This window comes from Bos grunniens, chromosome 5 (genome assembly GCF_055505025.1).
Source record: "Bos grunniens cultivar Pamir isolate PY7600 chromosome 5, Bosgru_T2T1.0, whole genome shotgun sequence".
In the NCBI taxonomy this organism is placed as follows: domain Eukaryota; kingdom Metazoa; phylum Chordata; class Mammalia; order Artiodactyla; family Bovidae; genus Bos; species Bos grunniens.
This window is the reverse complement of record NC_141169.1, coordinates 101,643,194-101,668,895: the sequence shown is the minus strand read 5'-3', so window position 1 is coordinate 101,668,895 and position 25,702 is coordinate 101,643,194. Positions and strand designations below refer to the sequence as shown.

Genomic DNA, 25,702 nt, shown 5'->3' with positions numbered 1-25,702 from the left:
ATCTGTGATTCCATTTTGATTTCAAGATTTGGGATCATTTTCACTATCATTATTTGGAATTCTTTATCAGGTAGATTCCCTGTCTCTTCTCTTTTGTTTGGTTTGGTGGGCATTTATCCTGTTCCTTTACCTGCTGGGTATTCCTCTGTCTCTTCATCTTGTTTATATTGCTGAGTTTGGGTTGTCCTTTCTGTATTCTGGCAGTTCGTGGAGTTCTCTTTATTGTGGAATTTCCTTGCTATGGGTGGGGTTGTATGGGTGGCTTGTCAAGGTTTCTTGGTTAGTGAAGCTTGTGTTGGTGTTCTGGTGGGTGGAGCTGGATTTCTTCTCTCTGGAGTGCCATGAAGTGTGCAGTAATGAGTTATGAAATGTCAATGGTTTTGGAGTAACTTTAGGCAGCCTGTATATTGAAGCTCAGGGCTGTGTTCCTGTGTTGCTGGAGAATTTGCGTGGTATGTCTTGCCCTGGAACTTGTTGGCCCTTGGGTGGTGCTTGGTTTCAGTGTAGGTATGGAGGTGTTTGATGAGCTCCTGTTGATTAATGTTCCCTGGAGTCAGGAGTTCTCTGGTGTTCTCAGGATTTGGACTTAAGCCTCCTGCTTCTGGTTTTCAGTCTTATTTTTACAGTAGTCTCAAGACTTCTCTTTCTATACAGCACAATTGATAAAACATCTAGGTTAAAGATGAAAAGTTTCTCCACAGTGAGGGACACCCAGAGAGGTTCACAGAGTTACATGGAGAAGAGAAGGAGGAGGGACTTAGATGTGACCCGAAGGAGATGAGGTGGAATCAAAAGAGGAGAGAGCAAGCTAGCCAGTAATCACTTCCTTATGTGTGCTCCACAGTCTGGACCTCTCAGAGATGTTCACGGAGTTATACAGAGAAGAGAAGAAGGAGGGAGACAGAGGTGGCCAGGAGGATAAAAAGGGGGGAATCAAAAGGAGAGAGACAGATCCAGCCAGTAATCAGTTCCCTAAGTGTTCTCCATCACCCAGAACACACTGGTGATTCACAGAGTTGGGTAGAGAAGAGAAGGGGGAGGGAGGAGACAGAGGCGACCTGGTGGAGAAAAAGGAGAGTCCAAAGGGGGAGAGAACAGTCAAGCCAGTAATCTGGCTCCCAAGTAAAAATGGGTATTGAAGATTGGGTTCTTAAAGGTACAAACTTGATAACAAATACCCAAAAGCAAAGATTTAAAATCTAGAGCAGAGGTTGGATTTTCAAAAATACAATATTAAAGAAAAAAACAAAAAAGAGAAAACAAAACCAAAACAAAATAAGACAAAGTCACAAAAATTATAAAATATATATATATGAAGTTTGCTTTAAAAAATAGGGTCTTTTTTTTTTCAAAGTAATATTAGGTTATAAAAATGAAAATTAAAGGAGTAATAGAAGATTTAAAAATTTTTTAAAATTAAAAAAAAAGAATGATCATAAAAATAGTAAAAATACATCTAGGACTTTCTCTGTTGTTGTTGTGGGCAGTGTGGGGTCAGTTCATTTTCAGATAGTTCCTTGGTCCAGCTGATATTTCTCAAGATCTGTAGGCCCTTCCTATGTAGTTGGTACTAACTACAGGGTTTTAAACTATTGCACCTGTCACTTCCAAGGCGGTTCACTCTGTTTTAGCTTCTTCTGTTTTCTGGTCTCTTCAGTGTCTGATTTCCACCCTGATACAAGGGGGGCGGTGGTGGACACTTTTCTTTAGGCTCACTTGTTCAGTCATGCTGTTGGGAGGGAGGGACGCTGCAAACAAATAACACTGGCATGTGCTCGCAGTGTCTCAGCCACAGTGGACCTGGCCCCACTCACGGTGCGTGTGCCCTTCCTGCCCACACTGCTTAGGCTGTAGGTTGCTCCACTGGGAACCATCTGAGGCCGGCCCTGAGCTGCATGCACCTCCCAGGTTTAAGCCGTTCAGGTTCAGACACTCGGGTAGTCCTCAGAGGCACAGACTCGGTTGGGCCTGCGTTTTGTGCCCTTCCCAGGTCCGAGCAGCTCAGGTGATGAGGTGTTTGGTGAGCGCAGTCACTGCAACTTATTGCCTCCCCCATCCCTGCCACTCGGTTTTCTGGGTGTACAACCGGCACACCTTCTCAGGCGGATGTTGACCATCCAGAACCCCAAGAAGTCTTAGTTAGCAAAGAAGCCTGCTTGCAGTTTGGTAGATAATGTCTCTCTGGCGCTGGGATTGCCCCCTTCTGGCTCTGGCTGCCTGTCACCGGAGGGGGCTGGTCTGCAGCTGGTTAGTTCTGCTCAGTCCTTTGTTCTGGGCATGGCCTGTCAGTGTCTTAGGTTAGGACTTTTCGTGTGGTAGCTATCCCACAGTCTGGTTTGCTAGCCCAAGTTAGTTCCCTCAGATTGCCCTCGGGGCATTCAGCCTGGTCCTTACTCTAAGCAATGCAGCCTCCCTGCCTATCCCCCGCTTGCTAGTGGTGGATGCAGGCGTCTGTGCTGCTTCTCCACTGGGGGAGTTACCGTTGGGCTCGTAATCTGTGGGTTTTAATTATTTATTTATTTTTCCTCCCTGTTATGTTGCCCTCTGTGCTTCCAAGGCTCACCACAGATTTGGCAGTAAGAGTGTTTCCTGATGTTTGGAAACTTCTCTCTTTTTAAAACTCCCTTCCAAGGACGGTGCTCTGCCCCTACCTCTTTTATCTCTTTTTTTGTCTTTTATATTTTTTCCTACCTCCTTTCAAACACAATGGGCTGCTTTTCTGGGTGCCTGATGTCCTCTGCCGGCATTCAGAAGTTCTTTTGTGGAATTTGCTCAGTGTTTAAATGCTCTTTTGATGAATTTGTGCAGGAGAAAGTGGTCTCCCTGTCCTATTCCTCCACCATCTTAGGACTGCCTCCCTCTGCCTTTTCAAAACCAGCTTGAACATCAGGAAGTTCACAGTTCAGGTACTGCTGAAGTCTGGCTTGGAGAATTTTGAGCATTACTTTACTAGTGTGTGAGATGAGTGCAATTGTGCGGTAGTTTGAGCATTCTTTGGCATTGCCTTTCTTTGGGATTGGAATGAAAACTGACCTTTTCCAGTCCTGTGGCCACTGCTGAGTTTTCCAAATTTGCTGGCATATTGAGTGCAGCACTTTCACAGCATCATCTTTCAGGATTTGGAATAGCTCAACTGGAATTCCATCACCTCCACTAGCTTTGCTCATAGTGATGCTTTCCAAGGCCCGCTTGACTTCACATTCCAGGATATCTGGCTCTAGGTCAGTGATCACACCATCGTGGTGATCTGGGTCATGAAGATCTTTTTTGTACAGTTCTGTGTATTCTTGCCACCTCTTCTTAATATCTTCTGCTTCTGTTAGGTCCATACCATTTCTGTCCTTTATCAAGCCCATCTTTGTATGAAATGTTCTCTTTGTATCTCTAATTTTCTTGAAGAGATCCCTAGTCTTTCTCATTCTGTTGTTTTCCTCTATCTCTTTGCATTGATTGCTGAGGAAGGCTTTCTTATCTCTCCTTGCTATTCTTTGGAACTCTGCATTAGATGCTTATATCTTTCCATTTCTCCTTTGCTTTTCACTTTTCACAGCTATTTGTAAGGCCTCCTCTGACAGCCATTTTGCTTTTTTGCATTTCTTTTCCATGGGGATGGTCTTGATCCGTGTCTCCTGTACAATGTCATGAACCTCAGTCCATAGTTCATCAGGCGCTCTATCTATCAGATCTAGTCCATTAAATCTATTTCTCGCTTCCACTGTATGATCGTAAGGGATTTTATTTAGGTCATACCTGAATGGTCTAATGGTTTTCCCTACTTTCTTCAACTTAAGTCTGAACTTGGCAATAAGGAGTTCATGATCTAAGCCACAGTCAGCTCCTGGTCTTGTTTTTGCTGACTGTATAGAGCTTCTCCATCTTTGGCTGCAAAGAATATAATCAATCTGATTTCGGTGTTGACCATCTGGTGATGTACATGTGTAGAGTCTTCTCTTGTGTTGTTGGAAGAGGGTGTTTGCTATGACCAGTGCGTTCTCTTGGCAAAATTCTTATCCTTTGCCCTGTTTCATTCCATATTCCAGGGCCAAATTTGCCTGTTACTCCAGGTGTTTCTTGACTTCCTACTTTTGCATTCCAGTCCCCTATAATGAAAAGGACAACTTTTTTGGGTGTTAGTTCTAAAAGGTCTTGTAGGTCTTCATAGAACCATTCAACTTCAGCTTCTTCAGCGTTACTGGTTGGGGCATAGGCTTGGATTACTGTGGTATTGAATGGTTTGCCTTGGAAACGAACAGAGATCATTCTGTCGTTTTTGAGATTGCATCCAAGTACTGAATTTCAGACTCTTGTTGACCATGATGGCTATCCATTTCTTCTGAGGGATTCTTTCCCACAGTAGTAGATATAATGGTCATCTGAGTTAAATTCACCCATTCCAGTCCATTTTAGTTCGCTTATTCCTAGAATGTCGACGTTCACTCTTGCCATCTCCTGTTTGACCACTTCCAACTTGCCTTGATGCATGGACCTAACATTCCAGGTTCCTACGCAATATTGCTCTTTACAGCATTGGACCTTGCTTCTATCACCAGTCACATCCACAACTGGTATTGTTTTTGCTTTGGCTCTATCCCTTCGTTCTTTCTGGAGTTACTTCTCCACTGATCTCCAGTAGCATATTGGGTACCTTCTGACCTGGGGAGTTCCTCTTTCAGTATCCTATCATTTGCCTTTTCATACTGTTCATGGGGTTCTCAAGGCAAAAATACTGAAGTGGTTTGCCATTCCCTTGTCCAGTGGACCACATTCTGTCAGACCTCTCCACCATGACCAGCCCGTCTTGGATGGCCCCACATGGCATGGTTTAGTTTCACTGAATTAGATAAGGCTGTGGTCCATGTGATTAGATTGACTAGTTTTCTGTGACTATGGTTTCATTGTGTCTGCCCTCTGATGCCCTCTCTCAACACCTACCATCTTACTTGGATTTCTCTTACCTTGGATGTTGGCTATCTCTTCACGACTGCTCCAGCAAAGTGCAGCCACTGCTCCTTACCTTGGACAAGGGGTATCTCCTCACAGCCGCCCCTCCTAATGATGAACATGGAGTAGTTCCTCTCGGCCGTCCTGTGCCAGCACAGCCACCACTCCTTGGAAGTGGGGTTGCTCCTCTCGGCTGCCGCCCCTGACCTCGGGCGTGGGGTAGCTTCTTCTGGCTGCAGCCCTTGGCCTCGGGCAGGGTGTAGCTCCGCTTGATCGCCGCCCCTATATATTAAATTATTTTTGTTTTCTTAAATTTATTTATATATGCAACTTACTAATCATCACATTCAGAAAAAAAAGGTAATAGAAAGCAATGAGGGGAAGTAAAGGATATATAGGAAAATTGTAATAATTGTTAGATTTAGGTCAGAAAACATTGGTATTGAACAAACTGTTCTTGAACGTTTTTGCACATGTGAAACTGCTTTTACGGTTGCAACTACATGCTATAGTCACAAGGTGGAGATAGGCTCACTTATTAATTCGTACAAGAACACTCCTGTGAATGGAGAGTCCATCCAGAAAGAAATATTTCTCAACATAACATCCTCAAATGCTTGCTCTAAGATGAGAAATGTGAAAATCCCAGAAGGCAGAAATCATTGAGAAAATTCACACCACATTTGAATAGTTAACGTTCAAATAAGCGTGCTGAAAAGTGGAAGAAACCCTGAAGTAGGAAGAAGCAAGGACTGTTACTTGTTTCAGGGAAAACCTAGTCTCTAGTCCTGGCTTCATCAACGTCTCATTCTGTGACCTTACTCAAGCCGGGAATGAGTAGCTGTCATATGTAAAATGAGGAATAGCTGAAGAGAAAGCTAGAGAGCAATTTCAGTCAGAATTGAAATTGCCTTTAAAAATTATGCCTATTAGAGTTCTTTGCTAGAAATTTTTAGCCACATAGCAGTTTAATTCTTGTCGTAGAACATTGGCAATTTCCCATGAAGCACAGAGGGTGAATCCAAAGCACATTCTGATTATGCAGCCTTCAAAGTTTATTTTGAAAGGACCCTTATAGATTGTTTTGACAGAGAGTGCGGTTGGATCCATATACCTGGGTGGTTGTATTTAGGTCCTAGCCCTGTTAGTGCATCGCCTCCTGTTCTCACGTGCTCAGTTGTGTCTGACTCTTTTCAGCTCCATGGACTGCAGCCCACCAGGCATCTCTGTCCATGGAAATTTTGCAGGCAAGAATACTGGGGTGGGTTGCCATTTCCTCCCTTAGGGGATCTTTCAGACCCAGGGATCAAACCCTCATCTCTTGCATCTTCTGCATTGGCAGGTGGATTCTTTAGCAGTACCACCACCTGGAGAGTCTCAGATCACCTCCTAAATGCTGACGCATCATTCTATGCTGCTTATTATTTGAAAAATGATCCTTTCAGAAAACTGCTCTTGGAACTCAGTCATCCTCCTGAGGTTTCAAGTAATTAATAATCACGTATATGAGTGAAAAAGACATTGAGCTAACCCCAGTTCACTCACTATCTTACTCCAGTTGCAAGAGACTACAAACAATAATCACCTAGGAGAGCTCATTCAGTAAACAAATTCCATTTGATAATTATTTGTTTTTTTTTTTCAGGAAATACTTATTGAACATTTACTGTGTGTCAAAACCATGCATGGACTAGAATGCTATGAAGGTCTTTATCTCATGGAGCTCAAATGGCAATAGTGGTAATAAAATGATAACAATAATACAATGATATATAAATAAATATCAAATTTCATATATCATGAAGGAAATAAGCTGTGCAAAAGGACAAAACAGATAAACTGCTTCTGACTGATATACAACATTTTTTTTTTTTTTTTTACTTTGTTTGGTTTTGCTTTGTTGGAAGAGAACAAGTATAGCTACAAACACACAAACACATACAAATCGCACACACACACACAAAACAAAACCCAGTAGGCCCACAAGAGGACAGAATGGAGTTCATCGAACACCAGCAGATTCAAAGTACTTGCTGTCAAGGGGTGAACTAAAAAGTATGCCCATCATACCTGGTTACCTTAGTTGCTTCATGAGTTTATAGATGTTTAGAACTTTAAAAACTTTTTAAATAATTATCTTGTACTTCCTGGATTGTCCTTTCTCACAGTGCTTGGTATGAAAGTCAAACTTATTCTTTTTTATCCATACCTGCATTTTATTTTTTTAAAAATTTATTTATTTTAATTAGAGGCTAATTACTTTACAATATTGTATTGGTTTTGCCATACATCAACATGAGTCTGCCATGGGTGTACACATGTTCCCAATCCTGAACCCCCCTCCTACCTCCCTCCCCATACCATCCCTCTGGGTCATCCCAGTGAATCAGCCCCAAGCATTCTGTATCCTGCATCAAACCTGGGCTGGCGATTCGTTTCTTATATGATATTACACACGCTTCAATGCCATTCTCCAAAATCATCTCCCCCCTCCCTCTCCCACAGAGTCCAAAAGACTGTTCTATACATCTGTGTCTCTTTTGCTGTCTCACATACAGGGTTATCGTTACCATCTTTCTAAATTCCATATATATGCGTTAGTATACTGTATTGGTGTTTTTCTTTCTGGCTTACTTCACTCTGTATAATCGGCTCCAGTTTCAACGACCTCATTAGAACTGATTCAAATGTATTCTTTTTAATGGCTGAGTAATACTCCATTGTGTGTATGTACCACAGCTTTCTTATCCATTCATCTGCTGATGGCCAAGTAGGTTGCTTCCATGTCCTGGCTATTATAAACAGTGCTGTGATGAACATTGGGGTACACATGTCTCTTTCAATTCTGGTTTCCTTGGTGTCATACCTGCATTTTAAAGGAACAGAATTTGACTGGTGGCTACTTACACATCGTGGATCAGAAAGAATAGTTTTTAAAAAGCTAGGCTAATGCATGTATGTTTTATTTTTACATTTTCCCAGTATAATTTTTTCCACAATAATTGATTTTTTAAAAAAATTAAAATACAATTACTTTACAATGTTGTGTCAGTTTCCAGTGTACAGCAAAGGTATATACAGTAGGTCCTTGCTGTTTATTTTACAGGTAATAGTGTAATAAGTTAAACATGACACCTGCTTTTAACACACACTGTATATATTGAGGAGCTCTGTCAATGGGTGTAACAGGAAGACAAAATAATGGGAAATGAACTTCAAATGCAAACACATGGCATAGAAAATAAATGGAAGACCTTCCATTGGTCCAGTTTCAAGGGCCATTAACTATGGCATAAATAAACCGTTGTTATGCCCTTACTCTTTTTTTAATTAATTAATTTATTTTAATTGGAAGGTAATTACTTTACAATATTGTGGTGGTTTTTGCCACACATTCACATGAATCAGCCATGGGTGTACAGGTGTTCCCCATCCTGAACCCCCCTCTCAGCTCCCTCCCTATCCTATCCCTCAGGGTCATCCCAGTGCACTGGCCCTGAGCACCCTGTCTCATGCATCGAACCTGGACTGGCGATCTATTTCTCATATGATAATATACATGTTTCAATGCTATTCTCTCAAATCATCCCACCCTCGCCTACTCCCACAGAGTCCAACAGTCTGTTCTTTACGTCTGTGTGTCTTTTGCTGTCTTGCATATAGGGTCATCATTACCATCTTCCTAAATTCCATATATATGTGTTAATGTACTGTATTGGTGTTTTTCTTTCTGACTTACTTCACTGTGTATAATAGGCTCCAGTTTCATGAAACTCATTAGGACTGATTCAAATGCATTCTTTTTAATAGCTGAGTAATATTCCATTGTATATGTGTACCACAGCTTTCTTATCCTTTCATCTGCCAATGGACATCTAGGTTTCTTCAATGTCCTGCCTATTGTAAACAGTGTTGTGATGAACATTGGGGTACATGTGTCTCTTTCATTTCTGGTATCCTTGGTGTGTATGTCCAGCAGTGGGATTGCTGGGTCGTATGGCAGTTCTATTTCCAGTTTTTTGCCCTTACTCTTTTAACTGAATCAGAGACTTCTCTTCTCTTCATTGTTTTATCGTGATTCTTGTCCAGCTCTAGCCAGGAGAGAAGCAGAACAGTCTTACAATCATAAAAAAGGACTAATTATAATATTGCAAAGAAGAAACTAAATCCTGTTTTTAAAAAGTGGAAAGAAAAAGAGAGTCAGAGTGATTTGAGGAAAAGTTCAGAAAAAAATGAACATTTGATTCAAGCTTTCTACAGTTCCTAGGCTTTTTCTAGGCAAAGAATAAAAGGATTATATGAAAGGAGCCTGTCACATGTATGGTGCAACCATGAAATTTTGAAACATCAGGATGTGTTCAAAGAGTGGTCAGGAGCCTGCATCAGAAGCATGGATGCACAGAGGAAGTGTAGATGGCCGATCCTGAGTGACATAATAGGTTGACATGACTTGGCTTTGCAGTGAGTTTATTGTCAGTAAAACATGAAAGTCACTCAGTTGTGTCCAACTCTTTGTGACCCCATGGACTAAAGAGTCCATGAAATTCTCCAGGCAAGAATACTGGAGTGGGTAACCTTTCCTTTCTCCAGGGGATCTTCCCAACCGAGGGATCGATCCCAGGTCCCCCACATTGTAGGTGGATTCTTTACCAGCTACATAAACATTGACTCAAATAGTGCAACCAAAAAATGTTCTCTTAGATCTGATATTTTTTAATCTGTCTAGAATATGGTTAGACTTGTCTTCCTCCTGGAATTGCATCTTTATAGTTTGAGTTTCGGAGATGACCTCAGCCTTATCATATCCAAGAATGAATTCAAGTGATTATCTAATAGTGCAATAGCAAATGACAGTTCAAGAACCTAACTTCTTGGGCTTAGTTTCATTGTAAAAGGTTCTTACGGATGTGTGCTTTAGGGGTGCTTGAATTCAGATCACATAAATATAGGAGAAAGAAAGTGCTATATTTGGAATGAATTCTGAACTAACTGAATGAACTTAGCTTTATCCTGATCTGCTTTAGAAGGTTGCTTTGAACATCATTCCAAGGAGGTAGGAATGTACATTGTCCATTGTGGGAACATTTTTTCTAAAGTATCTGTTCTTTATAGGTCTTTTCCCTCGAAAGAACAAACACTTCAAAAATCTCACTTTTATCATATATTATTACTTTGTAAATATAATCTTGTTGAGAATATTTTTCTAAAAATGTATTGATGTTTCCTAAGTAACTGGCACAAAATGAATTATCCTTCGAATATTTGATGTGTTCAAAATTTTATAAGTAGTATAAATCAACAGGCATGGAAAACAGTAACTAAAATTTTGTTTTGATCATTATAGCATTATTTGAATTTATATGATTCAGGCTGGCACTGACTTGTCAGACATAAAAGGGAATGAAATTGGGTCATTTGTAGAGATGTGGATGGATCTAGAGTTTGTCATGCAGAGTGAAGTAAGGAAGAAAGAGAAAAATAAATTTCATATTAATGCATATATGTAGAATCTAGAAAAATGGTATAGGTGATCCTATTTGCAAAACAGAAATAGAGAACAAATGTATGGATATCAAAGGAGAAAGGGGGTGGTGGGAGGAATTGGGGGAGTTGATTGACATATCTACACTACTGGTACTATGTACATATATAAAATAGATACCAAATGAGAACATACTGTATAGCACGGGTCCCCAATTTCCCATATCTAATGTCTGATGATCTGAGATGGAGCTGATATAATGATAATGGAAATAAATAAACAAATGTACAGTGAATGTAATGCACTTGAAAATCATCCTGAAACCATAACCTCCTCCCTGGTTGGTGGAAAAATTGTCCTCCTGAAATTGGTATCTACTGCCAAAAAGAAATTGGTACCTGGTGTACAGTGCATAGCATATGGAACTCTAATTAATGCACTGTGGGAAGGAAGTCCTAAAGGGAGGGGATAAATGTATACGTAAGACTGGTTCAATTTGCTGTACAGTAGAAACTAATGCACTATTATAAAGCAATTACACTCCAATGAAATTTAATTAAAAAAAAAAAGCAGGGATAAAATTAAAATGAAAAGAACTTTGCAATGATGGAGAAGAGTTAAGTTCCTTTCCCCAAATTCCTTTAGTAATGGATCTCTGATATAAGAGTCCAGAGAATGGATTATTTTACAATGTTGTGTTAGCTTCTGCTGTACAATGAAGTGAATCAGCTATAAGTGTGTGTGTATATATATATATATATATATATCCCCTCCCTCCCGAGCCTCCTGCTTGCACCCCTCCCCATCAGACTCTTCTAGGTCATCACAGAGCACTGAGCTCAGTTCTCTGTGCTATATAGCAGCTTCCCACTAGCTATTCATTTTACATATGGTTGTGTATTTATGTCAAAGCTAACACACCCGTCAGAATGACCATCATGAACAAAATCTACAAACAGGAAATGCTGGAGAGCGTGTGGAGGAAAGGGAACCCTCCTGTACCACTGGTGGGAATGTAAATTGATACAGCCACTATGGAGAACGGTATGGCAGTTCCTTAAAAAACTGAAAAATAGAACTACCATATGATCCACCTATCTGACTCCTGAGCACATACCCTGAGATATCTTTTCTTTAGGTATATGTTTTCTCAGTTATTTAATGAGGAGGTTAGACATGAACTTTTGTAAAATTCACAAAAATTAGAATTCTCAGTGTGTGTTCACTTTGTACCACAAAATGTGCATGGAGCCACTATGACAATATATACAGTTAAAATGACAGAGATCTGAAATGGAAATTAAAGACATGGAAGGGGATGTCTAGTCAATTGGAAGAATATATTCCTTTGTTTCTGACAGGTTTTAGTTCTTTTTGGCAGATCCATCTATTTTCTGCAGCACAGTAATCAGAAATACATTGTGTCTTTGATATGTAAACACAGCAGTCTTCTTTAGCATCACCAAAAAATGGGTAATCTGTGGAGAAAAAGAAAAGACTCTCTTAGTGTTCATGATTTTCTCACACAATTCTCCTCATCCAGCCAGTATTTTCTGTAACTTTCAGGAAACAACGAGATGCTCAGATATTAAGCATTGGGTAAATAAACAGTCTAATGTCAGAAAGTGAAAAGGAGCTAAAAAGCCTCTGAAAGAGGGGGGAAGAGGAGGGTGAAAAGTTGGCTTGAAACTCAACATTCAAAAGCTAAGATTTTAGCATCCAGTTCTATCACTTCATGGCAAATAGCAGGGGGAAAAATGAAAGCAGTGACAGACTTTGTTTGCTTGGGCTCCAAAACCTTTGTAGACAATGACTGAAGATGTGAAATTAAAAGACACTTGCTCCTGGGAATGGCTACCCACTCCAGTATTCTTGTCTAGAGACTTCCATTTCCGTGGGTAGAGGAACCTGGAGACATATATCCATAGGGTGGGAAAGAGTCAGACAGGACTGAGGGACTAACACTTTCCCTTTCACTTTTTTTCACTTGCTCCTTGGAAGGAAAGCTATGACAAACCTAGACAGCATATTCAAAAGCAAAGACATCACTTTGCCAGCAAATGTCAATATGGTCAAAGCTATGGCTTTTCCATTACTCATGTACTGATGTGAAATTTATACCATAAAGAGAGTAAGTGCCGAAGAATTGATGCTTTCAAATCGTGGTGCTGGAAAAGATTCTTGAGAGTCCCTTGGATTGCATGCAAATCAAACCAGTCAATTCTAAAAGAAATCAACCCTGAATATCCCTTGGAAGGACTGATGCTCCAATACTTTGACCACCTGATGGGAAATGCCAACTCATTGGAAAAGACCCTGATGCTGGGAAAGACTGAGGCTAAAGGAGAAGGGGGAAGCAGAGGATGAGATGGTTAGATAGCATCACTGACTCAAACGGACATGAATTTGAGCAAACTGGGAGATACTGGAGGCCAGAGGACCCTGGGGAGCTGCAGTCCATGGGGGTCAGAAAGGGTTGGACACGACTTAGCAACTGAACAGTGATAACTACACAGTCAGTCACAAATATAAACTTTTAAAACAAAGCTAACATAAACATCTGCAACTTGCAAGTTCATCTTCACTGGAAGCGAAGGATTCTAAACAGAAATGTCATCATGATATATACAAAATGAAGCTTTGAAAATTGGAAACTGAATCTCCTATTAACATACCACATGAAAAACTTATTGCTTTCATGGAACTTTGATTTTCTTAAATATTTAGGATATAATGACCTAGTATTTGGGGAGGCATTGAGACGATACCTATAGAAGTGTGATCAGGCTTAAACAGAGTATGTGCTCAGGAAATGTAGTAAGTACATAGATAGATACACAGGGTCTGCAGAATTTGAATGTGGACAGAAAAGGAGGCTCAGTTCATGTTGTATGTAGTAGAAAGTTCATTTTTTTCCCCATTCCAAACAGTTCACGAGTGTCTGCTGTGATCCATGTTCTATTAGTTCCAAAGATGCAGGAGTGTTGTGGCTCATTGCAGATATGGTGTGAGTAGCAGTCAAAGAATGGGATGGCAATGCAGAACTTGTGTGCTAGGATGGGATATGCGCAAGACGTTCACCTGCTTGTCCTATCGAAAGTGAAGTGGTACAGTGGGCAGGGCTCTATCACAGATTTTCTTTGTTCCTTTTTTCTATTTCTTCATAAAGCCCCTTGGCCCTGAGAAGTCCACCTGATTCCCTCCTAGGGCCTGACAGTCTAGTCACATCAGCATTTCTTGCAAGAGAGTAATAGCAAAAGTGTCTTTTACTATTTTCTCTCTTTCACCTTTCTGGTCCCTTCAACTTTCAAGATAACGTTTTTATGCTCAACTGACCAAGCCCATTTCCAAAAGGCCCTTGGTAACTTTGCAGGCTCACTTTGATCAGATCTCTGCCTAGTTCTTCAGTGTTATCTTCTTTAACCCCCAAAGCAGTCCTGTTAAAAAAAATAATTATCACTCTGTTTTACTTTACTTGAAAACCAGGGTTCAGTTCAGTTCAGTCACTCAGTCCTTTCTGACTCTTTGTGACCCCATGGACTGCAGCACGCCAGGCCTCTTTGTTCATCATCAACTCCCGGAGTTTACTCAAACTCATGTCCGCTGAGTTGGTGATGCCATCCAACCATCTCATACTCTGTCTTCCCCTTCTCCTCCTTCCTTCTATCTTTCCCAGCATCAGGGTCTTTTCAAATGAGTCAGTTCTTCACATCAGGTGGCCAAAATATTGGAGTTTCAGCTTTAGCATCAGTCCTTCCAATGAATATTCAGGACTTCTTTCCTTTAGGATGGACTGGTTGTATCTCCTTGCAGTCCAAGGGACTCTCAAGAGTCTTCTCCAACACCGCAGTTCAAAAGCATCAATTCTTCTGCACTCAGCTTTCTTTATAGTCCAACTCTCACATCCATACACGACTACTGGCAAGACCACAGCTTTGACTAGACGGACCTTTGTTGGTAAAGTAATGTCTCTACTTTATAATATGCTGTCTAGATTAGTGCACTAAATAAAAGCAGTGTCTAACTGCTGCTGTTTTATTATCATATGATACCTTCCAGATTTACCTGATCACAGTATTCATAAAACCATTACTTTAATCTTCAGAATAAAATAGAATGTTCAGTCACATTTAATCTATCAACTATGCCTGTATTTCTTCTCATAAAGACCTCAGAGTTTTCCAATTTTATAATAAACCTTAATAAAATAAACATAATGCCCCAGTAAGAAACATACACACATGTAACCAAAATTAACCTTTTCTAATGACAAAGAAATAAAAGTAAGCTAATATCAGAGTTGCATTTATATGTCAATGAAGTGTAGATAATAAGCCTTGTAAAACAAATAAAAATTCAGAATAGATTTTATTTAACAAAATACATTTGCCTTTTAATATGTTTATTCTAGTCCAGAACACTTTATTTTAAAATAATATTCATTTTAAAGTACTGCACTTAAAAAAATACTGTATTTTAGAATGAGTCAAACAAATCAAAACTTGGTAATTAAACCAACATATCTCAATGTTTGGTAACTTTCCACACAATAAAATATTACTATATTATTACTATATTACTATATTTACTATATTACTAAATTATTACTATACTATATTTATACTATATATAAACTTGCATATGCTCCTGGGTATTAACCTTCCATGTCTTGGTTTTTTGAATGAGAAAAAGAATAGATTTTAACTGTAATTTATACAAATGTCAATAAATCTTTTGCGAACTCAAAAAGCATAACACAATGTCATCTGTTCTGAAAAACTCAACAAAAATTCTTTTCAGAAACTTGGTTGGATGCCTGCACACTTTCACTTTCTAGGGAAAAATAGTGTCCTGCCCTTTGATGTACAAAAAAGATGAAGTCCGTTAAAGGTTTGTAATTTAATTTGTAACATCAATCCTAAAACACTCATGGTTATCCTGACCATCTTGCAATAAGAGACTATAGTGAGACAACCAGAAAAAAATGGCCAGGGCTTCCCTAACGACTCAGTGAAGAAGCTACCTGCCAAAGCAGGAGACACAGGTTCGATCCCTAATCTGGGAAGATCCTACATGCTGTGGAGCAACTAATCCTGTGCAATACAACTATCGTGTCTGTGCTCTAGAGCCCATACACCGCAACTACTGAAGCCCAAGTGTCCTAGAAGAGGTGCTCGGCAAGAGAGAAACTACCATAGTGAAAAGCCCGCACACCACAGCTAGAGAGTAGCCTCCACTCTGAGCAACTAAAGAAAACTCTGAGCAGCAGTGAAGACCCATCACAGACAAAAATAAATAAATAAAATGTAAGAAAAAGAAATGGCAAATAGCTCAAATTGTGGCTTATGCAGGTTTATAACATCTCCTCAAACAACTCTTTTTCCACACTACTGGTTAAAATAGGCTGCGATATTTATCACAATTTGGCTAGTTCCCAAATATCTGGATTCCACATACTCTGATATGCGCTGTATTTTTCTTCTCGTATTTATCGTTCCAGCGTGGCCCACTAAGGTATGTGGTTCCACAGGTTGAAAAGCTATTTAACAATTCTTTGGGTCAATAGCTTCTAGCTAGAAATTTCTTTATTTTTAAATTTTATTCTTTTAAAAACTTCTTTGTGTGTGTCCCTCCCAAAGGAATTGATCTATTCCTCGTCTCTTAAAACTGCGCTGCAGATAAAATATATGTTGTGACAAAGGGTTGGTGTGTTTTCACATATAGAAATTTTTAACCAACTTCAGAATCATTCTTCTTCTCAGGCTATTAACTATAAATCTCAGTCTTCAATAACAGTTGTAAACTGAATATTCAAATTAGCTTACCTAATACTCACATTTTAGAATTTAAAAAGGATCCATTTACCCACTTCCAGCTCTTCTCTGATAATGTAAAATTTAATCCATTCCAAAACAGAATTTCTTCTTCGTTTATCAGGTTTTGTATGAGTCTCTGTAAATGCAACAGAAGAAATGACTGCATATTGAATCTGTTTATCTGTTACTGGTTTGCATTCTTATGCTCATCCTCTGAAACCCAGTTCAAGTATCACCTCTTCTTTTTTTTTTTTTTTAATTTTATTTTATTTTTAAAGTTTACAATATTGTATTGGTTTTGCCAAATATCGAAATGAATCCACCACAGGTATACATGTGTTCCCCATCCTGAACCCTCCTCCCTCCTCCCTCCCCATACCATCCCTCTGGGTCGTCCCAGTGCACCAGCCCCAAGCATCCAGTATCATGCATCGAACCTGGACTGGCGACTCGTTTCATACATGATATTCTACACGTTTCAATGCCATTCTCCCAAATCTTCCCACCCTCTCCCTCTCCCACAGAGTCCATAAGACTGTTCTATACATCAGTGTCTCTTTTGCTGTCTCGTATACAGGGTTATTGTTACCATCTTTCTAAATTCTATATATATGTATTAGTATACTGCTTTGGTGTTTTTCTTTCTGGCTTACTTCACTCTGTATGAGGCCTTTCCTGACTCCCTGTTGGAGTTAATTAATCCTTATTTGTGATATTTCTATTTGTTCATTTATATATTAATATATACAAATGTTTATATTTATATTGTATTCATTAAATTATATTTATTTTGTTTACATGTCTATTTAGTCTCTCAGATTGTGAGCTTCTTGAAGTCAAGGTTGATATTTTCATCTGCATAGAACCCTTAAGGCTAAAGCACAAAGATCTTGATGTGGCTAGAAGTCAGTGCTAAGTTGTATTAAAGTATTTTACTTAATTATTTACCAATTCTTCCCGATCTTGAATAAGCAGTAGACTGGATTCTCTTGTGGAACAGTCAGCTAGACTGTCATCCCAAGATTTGGAAGTTTCATGAAGATATAAGCATTTATGTCAGATTTGTTGCCAATGCATTGGGCATGTTAACAGAACTGGTCTCTCTAAAGTAAGAAAGACGGGGAACAATAAAGTAAGAAAGAGGAAGAAGAAATAAATGTTATGTTTCTAACCTGTCCCCATCCCACTAACACTAACCACGCATGCACTAGTCATCATAAATTCAGGAAAGACTTTGATCATCACTGTGAGGACAATTATGTATTTAGAATTTAATATAACTGTGAAGCTTTTGAGACCACTGTTCATTCTGCTACTAAGATTTGAAAAATAGTGACCAGTTAAAATAGTAACAGACAGAATAACTTGTTCAAGTCTACATACGCAGATGGTGATAGAGACAAACTCTTTCTAGGATTCCTTAAATTCCTCACCAGTGCTCTTTCTACTCCATGGACAACAATATAAAAATCATCTAAAAAATACACTTGAAACAATACTTGAAAGCAAATAATAATTCATAAGTTAATGGCAAATACCATGGAGAAAAATTAAAAAAACATTCTAATGCTAAATTATATATTTGCCTATTCAGTTCAACTCAGTTACTCAGTCTTGTCCAACTCTGTAAATTCATGGATTGCAGCATGGGGCTTCCTTGTCCATCACCAACTCCCAGAGCTTGCTCAAACTCATGTCCATCGAGTCGGTGATGCCATCCAACCATCTCAACCTCTGTCATCCCCTTCTCCTTCTGCCTTCAATCTTTCCCAGCATCAGTGTCTTTTCCAATGAGTCAGCTCTTTGCATCAGGTGGCCAAAGGACTGGAGCTTCAGTTTCAGCATCAGTCCTTCCAATGAATATTCAGGACTGATTTCCTTTAGGATTGACTGGTTTGATCTCCTTGCAGTCCAAAAGATTCTCAGGAGTCTTCTCCAACACCACAGTTCAAAAACATCAATTCTTCAGCACTCAGCTGTCTTTATGGTCTGAGTCTCACATCCATACAAGACTATTGGAAAAACCATTGCTTTGACTAGACGGACCTCTGTTGGCAAAGTAATGTCTCTGATTTTTAATATGCTGTCTATGTTGGTCACAGTTTTTCTTCCAAGCAGCACATGTCTTTTAATTTCATGGCTATAGTCACAATCTGCAGTGATCTGGGAGCCCTAGAAAATAAAGTCTGTCACTGTTCCCATTTTTTCCCCATCTATTTGCCATGAAGTGATGGGACCAGATGCCATCATCTTCATTTTTTGAATGTTGAATTTTAAGCCCACTTTTTCACTCTCCTCTTTCACTTTCATCAAGAGGCTCTTTAGTTCTTCACTTTTTGCCATAAGGGTGGTGTCATCTGCATATCTAAGATTATTGATATCTCTCCCGGTAATCTTGATTCCAGCTTGTGCTCCATCTAGCCCGGGATTTCACACAAGGTACTCTGCACATAAGTTAAATAAGCAGAGTGACAATATACAGCCTTGATGTACTCCTTTCCCAAATTGGAATCAGCTCATTGTTTTTTGCATTTCTTCTTCTTCGGGATGGGTTATTAACAGGATCTATTGGATAGCATTTTCTAGAAGGATTTCCCAAGTTTCTTAAAATTTCTGTTCTGTACAATGTATATAATAAATGATCACTTTCTGCTGCAGCCACTCATCAATAGTGTATTAAAACACACTACTTAGAAAGTATAAGAACATGATCAATGTCTTAATGATTAATACAATAAATTTAAAGAATTCATTTCACATTTGTGTTTCATTAATTAACTTCAGACCAAAGTTAACTGCTTGATATATTCATTCAAATCACCTAATAGCCCATGTAAATGACTATTTGACTATAGCTTGGTTTTTAACTATTAATTAATTATTGACTATCCTGGCAGGAATATTCATTAAGACAGTATTATCTGGTTAAGATCATAGGCTCTGAATATAGACGACCAAAGTCTCAGTGTCACCTCTTAGGACTTGTATGACTCTGAATGAGTGGCTTAATCTTTCCATGTCTCTGTTTTGTCAAAGGTAAAAGCAGAGTGATAATACTATCTTAATGTATTGGTTGTTATTAGCCTTAATTAAGATAAGGCAATGATATCTATCAAATTTTAGCCATTATTCTTAAGAAATTCAAGGCACAAAATATACCTGTTGTTTCCATCCTCTTTTCTTGGGAATCCACGGTGCTTTTTCCTTTTGATGAGTTTTGTATTAAGGATATCACTGGTAAATAAAGAGAAACTATTTTAAAAAGGTTAATGCTAAAAGCTGCAGTGAAATGGATATGCTATATTTATCACTTCCGGAAATGATTTCAACAAGCTTGAAATGAACAGAAGATAAAAGGAATAGCAATGTAGTAACAGAGAGTCCATTTAGAAGACAATGTAAACAAATACATAACAAGTCAACCCACAGGAACATTGAGTTACTTGCTTCTACTATAAATAAGACTTTACCTATTTACTTAAACTTTCTTTGTTTGCTTATCAGCCTGCAATGCAGGGGGCTCCGGTTGGATTCCTTGGTCGTGAAGATCCGCTGGAGAAGGGATAGGCTACCTACTCCAGTATTCTTGGGCTTCCCTTGTGGCTCAGCTGGCAAAGAATCCAAGAGCCCCTGCAGAAGGGAAAGGCTACCCATTCCAATATTCTGACCTGGAGAATTCCATGGACTGTATGGTCCATGGGGTTGCAAAGAGTCAGACACGACTACGCGACTTTCACTTTCACATTTTTTACTTGCTTTCAGTAACCTGGTGTTACTTAAACTTTTAAATTGCTTACACTCCTGTTTGCATGCTCCATCTTCAGAATATAGTGCCTATCCTATGTGAGACATTGCCCAGGACAATCTGAAATTTAGTAGGCACTTAAGAAACTATAGGGACTTCCTAAGCCATCCAGTGTTAAGACTTTGCCTTCCAGTGCATGAGGAGTAGGTGTGATCCCTGGTTGGAAAGCTGAGATCCCACATGCGTCTTGGCCAAAAACAAAAAACAAAAACAAACAAAAACCCAGAACATAGGAAGAACAGAAGCAATATTGTAACAAGTTCAATAAACTTTAAAACTGTAAGCTTTACAAAATCTAAATACAAATCAAGTATTTCTGATGAATCAGTTCAGTTCAGTTCAGTCACTCAGTTGTGTCCGACTCTTTGCGACCCCATGAATCGCAGCACGCCAGGCCTCCCTGTCCATCACCAACTCCCGGAGTTCACTCAAACTCATGTCCATCGAGTGGGTGATGCCATCCAGCCATCTCATCCTCTGTTGTCCCCTTCTCCTCCTGCCCCCAATCCCTCCCAGCATCAGGGTCTTTTCCAATGAGTCAACTCTTTGCATGAGGTGGCCAAAGTATTGGAGTTTCAGCTGTAGCATCAGTCCTTCCAATGAACACCCAGGACTGATCTCCTTTAGGGTGGATTGTTGGACCTCCTTCCACAACACCACAGTTCAAAAGCATCAATTCTTCTGTGCTCAGCTTTCTTTATAGTCCAAATCTCACATCCATACATGACTACTGGAAAAACCATAGCCTTGACTAGATGTACCTTTGTTGGCAAAGTAATATCTCTGCTTTTGAATATGCTATCTAGGTTGGTTATATCTTTCCTTCCACGGAGTAAGAATCTTTTAATTTCATGGCTGCAATCACCATCTGTAGTGATTTTGGAGGCCAAAAATGTAGTCTGACACTGTTTCCCCTGTTTCCCCATTTATTTGCCATGAAGTGATTGGACCAGATGCCATGATCTTAGTTTTCTGAATTATGAGCTTTAAGGCAACGTTTTCACTCTCCACTTTCACTTTCATCAGAGGCTTTTTAGTTCCTCTTCACTTTCTGCCGTAAGGGTGGTGTCATCTGCATATCTGAGGTTATTGATATTAGTGGCTAAGTTGAAATGTACTGTAGATTTAAAACATACACACTAGATTTCAAAGATCTAAAACAATCTGTAAAAACAATGTCAAATAGCTCATCAATAATTTTTGTATTACTATGTGTTGAAATCTTTTGGTGCATTACATAAAATATATTTTAAAATAAAAACTGTAAATTATTGGAAATTTTCTTGTTATTGTCACCCTTTTATCATAATTAAAATTAAAAAAAAATTCTTGGAGCACATGTGAAATCCCTTGCGATGACTCTGAGAACAACTAGGAAGAGAAATATCAGAGGCCAAATGTTTTAGAATGAATATGGGCTGAGCACTATTAGAGCACTGTTTTGTGACTCTTTATATTTCATTGGTCTTCCACTAAGTTTGGGGTAGCCATATTGATGGTACAAGTAGAATAAGTAGAAAAATAATAATAAGTGATCTTGTACCACTTACCTGAAATTTTCAATGCAATCACAGTAAAGGCAAGAAGAATAATCCCAGCACACCCAAGTTTCAGAGCAAATCTATGCTGACATGGACCCTGACAAACATCTGAGAGATTAAGAAAATATACCAGGTTAACTCAGTTGAGTTCATTTGGTACAAAACGCAAAGGTTGTTTGGATCACATAAGAAAGAGCTAGATTTAGGATGAGGGATAGGGGCAGAAAAGATCATTTACCAATCATCTTAAAGTAGGATTCTGAAGACTTCCCTGGTGGTGCAGTGGTTAAGAATTTGCCTGCCAACGCAGGGCACAGAGGTTGGATCTCTGGTCCAGGAAGATTTCACGTGCCACAGCACAACTAAGTCCATGCTCCACAACAAGAGAAGCCACCACAGTGAGAAGCCCACGCATTGCAGGTGAAGAGTAGCCCCCCTCACCACAACCAGAGAAAGGCTGCATGCAGCAACAAAGCCCCAGTGCAGCTAAAATAAATAAACAAGAGACCAAGGGGGTGGAAATGACAAATACATATAAAGTTTTCTCTTTTGCACTTAATATCATCTAATACATAATATACTTATTCATTTATATGTATGTCTTCCTAGTAGTATAATATAAAAACAAGAATAGAAAATATTTTTTCACTATTTTGTTCACTTACAGTCGCCCCAGCACCAGGGCACATCTGCCTCAGGTGCTTATTTTTGGATGAAAAGATAAACACTAGAGGCATTTTGCCAACACTTATCTACTTTTATAAGAAATTATAAATTAAATAAGTCACAACTCACATCTCTGGTTTTCCCGAATGTCTTTAATATAATCACTATTCCACAGTCCCATAGCCTGAACAGTTCAGCCAAAGAGCTCAGGGGTAGTTTCACAATAATTGTAATACCAGGTCAATGTGCAGAGAAAGAATGTCACCTGCCATTTCAATAAACAAGAGATGTTGCAACCATAAAGCCATCAAGCAGGGCAGCTGCCCCGATGGTGAAGCCTGAGGGGAATTCAGGATAGAGGAAAAACAGGATAAAAGCCTGGGTATTTAAAATACATGTGAGTGATTGATTTCAATAAGAATGATTGATTTTTGTGTGTGTCTTCCCACATGTAGAAAAGCACTAAAATCATTAACTTGAGACATCTGTTTTTGTGATCAGCAGTCATCTTTTGACATTCAACTACATGTTTTTCCTTTTGTTTTAAGCAAAAACTCCTATAAATCCTGGATCCTCTGTCGCCTTTTGGGAAAGTTCCTTAGAGTTATCTAAGAGGCTACCTTCTTGGCTATGGTCCTCAGTAAAGTCACCAAATACATAATTCTCAACTTTTACGTTATGCATTTTTTTCAGTCAGGTGTTTATAAGCACACATTTTGTTCTTACTTTATTCTATTTTGTTTTTCAGAGTTACTTTTAGAATGATATTTTGTGGAATAATGATTGCAATCAAAATAGACAGATTTTCTGGCCCCATTGACTTGGGATCATAGATAGTAGCTTTTGAGGAAAATCTTGCCATCTTTCTGTATACTCATTCTCCAAAATGTCCTTTCAACACCATCCTCCTTTCTTCCACTTTTGCTTGATTTGAATAGGGAAGAGAAAGCCTTGCTCTTTCACATCAAAAAATACCTGTAGCTTAACCAAACTCTCACTGTAGTTATCAAAATTCCCCAAATTTCCATTACCCCATATGAAAGTATCATCAAACTCTTTTGTAACCCTAAGACTTTTCAATCTCCAATTTAGAATGTTGATAATTTAATAGTTTCAAATTATACCAAACGGTCTTAAAAAGATACAACCCATGTGCTAAGTACACTATGAAATGAATATCACATGGGATAAAAATTACAATATTAGTAAATTTGGTTTGACATCAGAAGGCAGTACTATATTATGATAATTTTATACATTTTTCTACTTAGTTTCTAGTTTCTTTTCATCCATCCCCAGCCCATGGAATACATTACCTCATGTTAGAATCCCTGTCTCCTTCACTCAGAATACTAGATCACACACACACAAAATTGCCAACTTCAACAAATGTCAAATAGTTTCATCAATGATTTTCTCCCATGTCCTGTGGCTTACCTCCTTCTAAGCTGATATACATTTTAATTTAAAAATCATCAGATTGTGATTCTATTCAAGTCTTTGATCTTGAATATCATTTTTTTCAGAACATTTTTTCTCTTCCTTTTGTAGAGTGAAAGATGTCAATCATTAAGACTACACTCCAGTGTTTTGAAGGGAACATCATGGGTGCAAATGCATTGGAACTTACAGTAATTTATAAAGGAATTTGGAATAAAGTAGGTAACTATTACAGCAAGGTAGTAAAGTATCTCTAAACATACTCCTTTGTTAATAAATAAACAAACTGTAAAACAAAAAGGGGACTTTCTGGTGGTTCAGTGGTTAAGCCTCCAAGCTTCCACTGCAGGGAGCATGGATGTGAACCCTGGTCTGGGAACAAAGATCATGCATGGTGCATGGTGAAGCAGAAAAACCAAAAAGACAAAGAAAAATACTTCTTTGTTCATATGTTCATAGATGTAAAATATTTCTTAAAGAATCCTTTTGCCAAGGTTCAGTGATAACAGCGATGTTCACTTTTCACAAAATTATCTTGATAAAAAACAAACCTACAAGATGTGGTTTTTTTCCCATATCTGTGATTACCTATAGACAGGCCATGCTATATCTATTTAACATTAGCATATGACTGCTGCTCATCTTCAGAGTCATGATTTAAAACCACAAATTTAAGAGAAAAATCCAAGTATTGGAAGATATACCAATGCCAGAAGGAAAATTAAAGTCACTTACTCTGACAAAGAGAAGAGGGTGATGACCTTTCAATGGCAGAATCCCTGGCTAAGTTTGAATTTTCGTACACCGGCTGATTGTCCATTGCAAATGGCAGAATGTGGCACTAATGTTGTATAAAAGAAAAAACCCTAAGTTCTATGAGGCAAGATCAGCCAAATGAAGTGCCCATTTCTGAAAAGCTTTGTTGTCTTCTTATGTTCTCACCTACCCACACCTACCTACACAGCAGTGGGTTTTCTATGAATTAGTGAGAAAACCCATTTACTGGGTGTCAAGCATATTTAGACATGCAATATTGGGATAGCCAAAAAGTTCAGTTGAGTTAAAATGCAAACGAATTTTTTGGCCAACCCAATATCTACTTTCTTTAATTAATTGGCCTGTTTGACAAATTCTAGGACGGTTTGCTGTTGTCTTCATAGCCATCCTTTTTGAATACCTTTCTCTGTGCTGGGACCAGAGTGAAGGAAATGAAGCACTCTGATTTGGCTCCAAAAAAGTTAGGAATTAGGATAAACAATATTTAATACAAGGTTGTAAAACATAAACACTAATGCAAAAACCAAACCAAACCAAACCAATCCAAAACCCTGCAGGACACCTCTCAAAACCTCTAAAATCTTCTTTAAATATTTGTCCTCTCCCCTCAAGAATGTGAAATGTGGAAAATGAGGTTGTAAATGTGGAAAAGGCCACTGAGTAATAGAACAGAGAAAACAAAGAGCCAAACATCCAGACTATTCTTAGCTTAAAAGAATGCTGTGCACTGAAGTTTAATTTCAAGTTATTACTATGACCACAAGGACTCCACAATGGCCACATTAAAAACAGTTGATGAGGAAAGAGTATACTTTTGAACCACAATCTTGCAAAATTATGTGAGCTTCAAAAGTATAAACTGGTAGAAATATAAACCAAAGGAGAGTCTTCATTTGTCCATATATAGTGTGAAGTGTATTGATGGATTTTTTGTTCAACCATCTTCACAATTATATAATTGAAAAGACCCTTATTATTCAATTACCTTTATATACATATAAAATAAATTCCTCAAGAGAACTTACATTTGGAGACTTTTTTAGTTGTGTTATTGAATTCATTGATCATCTAATCTCCTCTGTAACCCTTTCTAAACACAGATTATTAGAAATTAGAAATTTACTGTCACTATGATAGGTAGAAAGACAAATACAGAGGATATACACACATATACAACAGAGAACCATAACAAAGATGACAAAACATAACAAATAAAGCAATAAAAGAAAAACTC

The 25,702-nt window shown here is 38.6% G+C and overlaps 1 pseudogene across 1 annotated transcript; it reads right to left on the bottom strand.

Annotated features, from left to right (window-relative positions):
• Positions 1 to 10,240: 10,240 nt before the first annotated feature.
• On the bottom strand, positions 10,241 to 24,511 carry LOC147372772 (killer cell lectin-like receptor subfamily B member 1; annotated as a pseudogene). Its single transcript, XR_015164947.1, has 7 exons — positions 24,427 to 24,511; positions 21,595 to 21,693; positions 19,399 to 19,473; positions 17,188 to 17,342; positions 16,260 to 16,375; positions 13,760 to 13,860; positions 10,241 to 11,901 (listed from the first exon to the last, which is right to left on the bottom strand). The product of XR_015164947.1 is annotated as a killer cell lectin-like receptor subfamily B member 1 (transcript).
• Positions 24,512 to 25,702: the final 1,191 nt, after the last annotated feature.